The sequence below is a fragment of the Marmota monax genome, unplaced genomic scaffold, assembly GCF_021218885.2.
Source record: "Marmota monax isolate L192 unplaced genomic scaffold, Marmota_monax_Labrador192_F-V1.1 WCK01_AAM20220418_F8-fsc00253, whole genome shotgun sequence".
NCBI lineage: Eukaryota > Metazoa > Chordata > Mammalia > Rodentia > Sciuridae > Marmota > Marmota monax.
In genome coordinates, this window is record NW_026695237.1 from 1,526,413 (window position 1) to 1,533,907 (window position 7,495).

The following is a 7,495-nucleotide window of genomic DNA, read 5'->3' on the forward strand; positions in this document are numbered from 1 at the left end:
GTACACCTCCAGGATGATCTGATTATAGCCAAATACTGTGGGGTCAAGAGAAGCCCAGTTGCACTAAAACTTCTGTATTTATGAGCAGCTGTCCATGACAAACCACCAGACTCCTCTACTCCCTACTGATAATGAGGCAAACACCAGAGTAGCTCCCAAATGGAAGGATCCCCAAGTGGTTTTATTACATCCTGGATGATGCTGTAGTTTCTGGACACAAGTAGTATCCCTTTCATTTGACTACAGTCACCCAACTCTGCATGATCAGCAGTTGTTGGGGTTGTGCAAAGCTCCACATGATCAGCAGTCTCAGACAGACAACTTACTCTGTACTTCAGCATGTCCAAATCCAACCACATTCAGCTCAGGGAGCTACTAGTATTGCATCAGATTCTGCCATTCAGCTCACTCTGAGTTAGTTACTTCAAGCGGCTTCAAGGGATTTGCAAACTCTATTTATAATAGAAATTGTATATAATGACAAATAATCCAATTAAGAAATGGGCAAAGGATTTAAATAGACTTCTTCAAATAAAATATACAGATGCCAATAAACACATGAAAATATTTAACATCATCAGTCATTAGGGAAATGCAAATTAAAACAGTTCATACCCACTAGGATGGATATATTTTTTTTAATGGGCAATAACAAGTGTTGAGGATGTAGAGAAATTGGAATTCTCATATATTATTAGTAGGAACATAAAACAGGACATCCACTATAAAAAATAGCTTGGCAGTTTCTCAAAAAGTCAAACACAGTGTTATTGCCATATGACCCATCAATTTTCACTTCTAGGTATTTATCTAAGAGAACTGAAAATACGTTCAAACAAAAACCTGCACACAAATGTTCATAGCAGCATTATTCATAATTACCAAAAGATAGAAAAATCTGTGTCAATAAACTAATGAACAAACTTATGGATAAACAAATTGTGTTATACCCCTAGTGGAATATTACTGAGTAATAAAAAGGAATGATACACTATTACATGCTATCACATTGATGAACCTTGAAAATATGCTTATGAGAATGCCAGACACAAAAGGCCACATACTGTATGATTCTAGTTCTATTAAATGTTCAGAATAGGCAATTCAGAGACAAAAAGGAGATTAGTGGTTGCCAGGAGATGGGAAGAGGGGAGGAATAGAGTGTCTGCTTACATATAGTGGTGATGACTGTACAACTTTGTGAATATACTAAAAACCACTAAATTACACACTTTAAAGTGGTGAATTTTCTGGTATGTGCATTACATATAAAAAAAAGTTTGAAAGACATTCTACAAAATATTAGACCAGTCTTATTTAAAAGTTTACAGTCTTGAAGGACAGACTGAGGAACTGCCCCAGACTGGAGACTTGATAATTCAATGTTATCCAAGAGCTCAGATTGGATCCTGGGACAGAAAAAGAATTGGACAAATGACAAAATTTTAATAAAATGTATAGATTAGATCCAGGCACCTGCAACTTGGGAGACTGAGGCAGAGGATTTCAAGATTGAGGCAAATTTAGTGAGAACTTATCTGAAAATAAAAAATAAAGCCATGGTGGTGCCCACCTGTAATCCAAGTGACTCAGGAGGCTGGGGCAGGAGGATTGTGAGTTCAAAGCCAGCCTAAGCAACTTGGGAGGCCCTAAGCAACTCAGTGAGACCCTGTCTCTAAATAAAATACTTAAAAAGGGCTGGAGATGTGGCTCAGTGGTTCAGTGCCCCTGGATTCAATCCCTCATACCAAAAATAAATAAATAATAAAAATAAATAGCTCAGCAGTAACAGTGGTAATGCACCCGAGTTTAATACCAGGTACCACCACCCCCCGAAAAAGTCTATAGTTAGTAGGTTTTAATCAATATTAAGTTTTTTGCTTAGATAATTTTAATATACTTATGTAAAGTGTTAATATTAGGAGAAGTGAGATGGAGGGTACGCAGTAAGTCTGTGAATTATTTTTGCAGTCTAAATCATTTTAAAATAAAAAATTTTAAAAAATGTACAAGATACAGGTCAGAAGCTGGCAGATTTTTTTTTTTTTAAATGTAAAGGGCCATATAGTAAATACTTTAGACTTTGTGGACCTTACAGTCATTGTGTTAACTACTGCACAGTTACAGAATTAAAGCAGCCAAACACAATATGCAAATAAATGAGTGTGGCTGAAAATGAACACTGAAATTTGTCTTTTTAGTTGTACTTGGACATTTATTTATTTATTTTTTATGTGGTGCTGAGGATAGAACCCAGTGCCTCACACGTGCTAGATAAACAATCTATCACTGAGCCACAACCCTAGCCCCTGAAATTTGATTTTTCTATCATGAAATATTATTGCTTTTTGATTTATTCCCCATTTAAAAATGTAAGAGCCATTCTTAGCTCACAGGGCAGGCAAAAAGAAGTGGTAGAGCTAGATTTTTGCCAATTTGTGCTTCAATTAAAAAAAAAAATTTAGCCAACTGCCTTGCCTTCAAAACCTAGTGACTTTCTCTGTAAATCTTGTGTTAACTGAAGTTTTTAAAAAATATTTTTTAGATTGATAATATTTAAACCAGCAAATATTTAATGCTTTATTAAAGTTTTTAATCAGAGAAGTGAGTGAAACTTTTACTGGCCATTTGGACACCTTCGTTCAAAGTGATGAAAAGTGTGTTATGTTGATAGGCTGTAGCAGTGGTTGTAAAGTAGCCAAAAGCCACATTCTTTATTTACTGGTCTGTGGCCTTTTACTGTGCTTTGTATCAGAGTTCTTAACAAACTTAATAAATCACCTAAGTCTTAGTGTAAAAAAAAAAAAATTCATATCAAATATACTTGGCAACACTAAATTAAACAAGTAAAACAAGTTATTAGCCTAGTTTATAAAGCACCCTTTTTTGTGATACTGGGGATTGAACCCAGGGGTGGTTTACCATTGAGCTACACCCCTAGCCCTTCTTATTTATTTATTTATTTATTTATTTATTTTTGGAGACAAGGTCTCACTAAATTATGAGATTGGCCTCAAACTTTGAGATTCTCCTGCTTCAGCCTCCCAAGTAGCTGGGGATTATAGGTGTGCATTACCCTGTTGGAGCTTATATAGCCCATTCCTTTATTGCAGACTTCTCAATACCTTTAATGTGGTACTATACACTGAGAAGTTCTAAGAATAGTATGCAGCTTTTCCCAAACTTATTTTTACCATCAAACCCTTTTTTTCAGAGGCATCTCTTCAGACCAGTGGCCTTATTAAAGCACTGATTCACGTATTTCATTAATACCTGGAACTCCTGTATTGATAAGTTTTAAAAACCCCAACAAATTAAGAACAGGGGCTGGGGATGTGGCTCAAGCAGTAGCGCACTCGCCTGGCATGCGTGCGGCCTGGGTTCGATCCTCAGCACCACATACAAAGAAAGATGTTGTGTCTGCCGAGAACTGAAAAATAAATATTAAAAAATTCAAAAACAAAAAACAAAAAAAAAACAAATTAAGAACATTTTACCCAGCACCCTGATAACACCTGAGTAAGCATTTCACAACTTTTTTTTCCCCCTTGAGAAACACAAAGTAAAAAAACAGGCATAAAGTTTTGGCTAAACCAACCTTTTTTTGGAGGAGAGGGGTCTGCAGAATTGAGTGATAATTTTGAACTTCTGCTCCATAAGACAATATAATCTTAAATATTCTAACAGGTGTTGTAAAAGTGATCTACTTGGGAGTTTGGTAAAGCACAAAATAAGGAAATGTGATGTTTGATGAGAAAACTAAACACATGCTAAAGCATCATCTGTAGATTACACACAAATCAGGATGAACTGGCAAATTAATCCATCATAGAATGGGTTTTATTTGCTGTATGGAAAGCTAGCCTAGAGAGTTAAAAAAACAATTCTCTCACATCTGCATACACACTGTTGGAGAAAGAAAGGATTAAAGAGGGATGTATGTCCCAGAAAGAAGGTTGGACTACAAATTCAAGAGGCCCTTCATTCTGTGATACAGAGTTCACTGGTTTCTTCTGGTCACAAAGTCTTCAGAGGCATTTCCAATTTGTTCTTAGAAAATAAGCTATTAACCAATGGATGACATTCTGTTTTGTTATTCATAAACAGTTCAAGCACCTCTATCAGATGTTGGGGCATTCCAAAGTCCTTGAAAAGGATGGTGCACAACCAGGAAGATATTTCATAGATCAGGTGCTAGATGTAGGCTAGGGGGAATGAAGGTGTCAAGAAAAGAAAGTTGGAAAAAGAAATCTCATATTTTCTCCGAGGGCAGAGTCAGCACCAGAAAGATTCAAAGTAAAATTACTTAGAAGCAGAGACTTTGGAGTTGGGAAAGACCTTCATCTAATACTTGCATTCCTCCTTCCACAAGGAAACAATCCATCCTATCGCTAATCACCGCTGATGATTTTTCCATTAAGTTCTTCTAGTAAGCAAAAATCTTGTCCTCCTGTAGAATCCACCTATTAAGCCTAGCTCTACTTCTTTCCACCCCAAAGATGCAGTGGAAGCTCTCTTCTCCATAACTTTTTTTTTCTTACCTTTAGTTTTAAAAATATTATTTTCCTTTCAGTGTTCTTTTTTTCTAGCCTAACTATTACAGTTTTTTCAGTTCCTGAACTGGCCCAAACTGCCTCAAAGCGAAGAAAAGATATCTGGTATCCATAGCAGAAAGCACTTAAGATCATTGGGCTTCAAACATCAGAAAGATTCAAAGTAAAATTATTTGAGTATTCCAAGGCGAATACTCAAATCACGGTTTCCTAGGTCCTAAACGCAGATTCCACACTAGTTAGTTGTTTGATTTTAGCCCAGCACTTCAATGCCGGCAAACCAGGAGATTTCAAAGTAGATGGTGTGAAAAACATTTTGAGAAGCACTGTCCCGCTTTACAAGTGAGGAAACTAGGCTCAGCACAGAAAAAGGATCTGGCCTGGAAAGCACAATTTGCGGTCGGTGGCGAAGTCTCGAACCCAGGTCTTTTAACTCTCACCATAAATCTGTTCAACACATTCCGCGCCTCTCGGTCTCTCTATTCGAGGTAAACTCGTTAAATGCACCACCATATGAGAGAGGCGGTTCCGTCCAGGAGAAAGGAACGAAATCAGGGTAAGCCCTTGCCTGAAACGGAGCTCTGGGGAGCCCTTTCCTTTCTCAAGGCCTCGATTTCCCTAATCTATACTCATGGGACGAAAGACCACAACGCCAGCCTGACTGTTCTTCTGGGGACCGAGGGCTCCGGGCAGGGCCAGGTTTGTCTCTGAGGCCCTGGGCTCAGGTGTCTCAGTACGTGAGCCCCGAAAATACCGAACCGGATTCCCGGTCCCCACCTCCCTTGTCTCCTCCCCAGCCCTTCACGTACCTGCCTCCGCGCAGCTAACGCCGCAGAGGCCGCCCCAGCCTACGGGTACGTCCCGGACGAGAGTCCCACTGCCTCGTCAGTCTACAAGACTAGAACTCCGACCCCTCCTACGCGAATTCTCGTCACCTGACCCAGAGCCTCCCCTCTCAGAGGAACTTCCGGCTGCAACCGGAAAAGATACGTCCAGAGCTCTAAGGTTCCGCCTGCCGGCAGGTCGCGGAAGAGCGCAAGGTAGGACAAGAAGTCTCTCCTTGAGTAAAAGGTGATTCCGGAAGTACCAGATAAGCTTGGGATATCTTGTTGCAGCAGAATGTAAACATGATAATAATAAGAGCTACTAGCGTCAATTCAGGGCAATTTTAGGATCAAAATACACAGTGATATTAATAGAGTATAACTAATTGAATAAAATTGTAATCCGTAAGTTTTTACGACACACAGAAATGAATAAATGGGAAAAAATAAACCTTTCTATTAGGAGAATGCCATCTAATAGACATTATTAGAAAATCACAATTGAATGATAAATTAGATGTTTGCATAATACAATGTCTCCCACAAATTACTTATTGATTATAAAAGAAAACTAATGGTGTTACAGGAATGTATCTAGCATAAAAAATAAATCAAAGTGATCAAAACTATTGTCAAAGTAAGGGGTCAAGTAGAGATCTTATGCCTCCTCATAAGATGCCCTGAGAAGGTCATCTCTTCCGTGGTCTTTCTTTTACAAGTGCATGGCCCTGGGGATGGAGGTGTAGTTCAGTGGGGTAGAACGTGTGTAGCATTTGTGAGGTCCTAGATTCCATCTCCAGGAACCAAAAAAGAAAAAAAGGGTGTGGTTCAAATCTCCAAATCCAAACTGAGGGACTACTATCAACTATAAAATAACTGTCAGGGTGGAGAACAGCTGGGGAACTGTTTCTTTTTTCAGTTTAAAGAAGACTAAAGAGCACAACAACAAAATTGTGTGCCTGGGCTGGAGTAAGGTGATGTGGTCAAATAACTATAATGGACAATATTGACACAAGTAGTAAAATTCATGTATGAATTGTGGATTAGCTGCCAGTACATATTGTGTCAAATCACATACTTCTTATGTGTGGCTTTGTGATACTAGATATTGAACCCAGGGCTTTGAATGCTAGGCATGCACTCTACCAAAGGATTATATCACCAACCCTTTTTAATTTGTTTGCGCCAGGGTCTCACTAAATTGCTCAGGCAAGCCTCAGCTTTGTGATCTTCCTGCTTCATCCTCCCTGGTAACTGGGATTACAGGAGCATGCCATCATTCCAGGCCTCAAATCACACATTGATAGCCTTTCCCTGAGCTGCAGTTTGCATCCAGGCAGTTGTCCTTAGCAGCATTCTTTGTTGTTTCATTCATTCGACAAATATTTATTAAGGGTCAATAATTATCTCAGAGACTTAGGGTTTGGGCATGAGAAGGGAATTAATGTAATAAATGGTATAAACTCATAGATTAAGCTCTTAGCTGTAACCAGGAAATGCATGGGGGTATTTTACAGTCACACAAATCTGGAAGAGTCTAGGATCTAAGAAAAAGAATAACAGCCCCCTGATATCCAGGAGCTGGCCTGGCATTACAGGTAGACCTTTGCCTTCTCCTGTTGATATAAAAATTTCAACATCAAACAAAGGTGTTATATGACCATGATGAATCAAGACAACAACAAGATCCCCTCCTTAATCTTGTTTGACCCCAGACAAGTCATAAGCATTGTTCAAACCATAAAAATGATAAAATATTTCCTTATCCTCACTCCAATAGAGATTATAGCTTTATAATCTCCATCTAAAATTTACCACGGTATACATTCATAGACAGCATTGCAATTCAGATTAAAGTTCCTCTTCCTTAAACCCTCCCTAAAATCACCTGACACAAGCCCAAATCCTCTATGTTCTTTTTGTTGTTGTTGTGCTGGGGATTGAACCCAGGGCCTTGTGCATGTGAGGTAAGTGCTCTACCAGCTGAGCTATATCCCCAGCTCCCTCCTTTCTAATACTGGTACTGAGATGCCTCATTGTTTTTCATGGTTCCTGCTATACCACCAACCCCAACCCCTGTAAAAAGTGATAAACCAACTTGCTTAACCAAGTTGTTCT

General features: G+C 38.8%; 1 protein-coding gene across 6 annotated transcripts in view; it reads right to left on the minus strand.

Annotated features, from left to right (window-relative positions):
* Window positions 1–5,518, minus strand: part of LOC124089446 (E3 ubiquitin-protein ligase RNF185) — a 110,211-nt gene extending 104,693 nt beyond the window's left edge. For 3 of the 6 annotated variants that reach the window (XM_046439485.2, XM_058577421.1, XM_046439491.2), the window contains exon 1: window positions 5,363–5,518. The gene's annotated coding sequence lies outside the window, so the exon portion shown is untranslated. Of the gene's footprint in view, window positions 1–326; window positions 453–3,273; window positions 3,298–3,360; window positions 3,431–5,362 lie in introns of those variants that run through there. The other 3 variants (XM_046439487.2, XM_058577419.1, XM_046439486.1) reach the window with 3 other exon arrangements.
* Window positions 5,519–7,495: the final 1,977 nt, after the last annotated feature.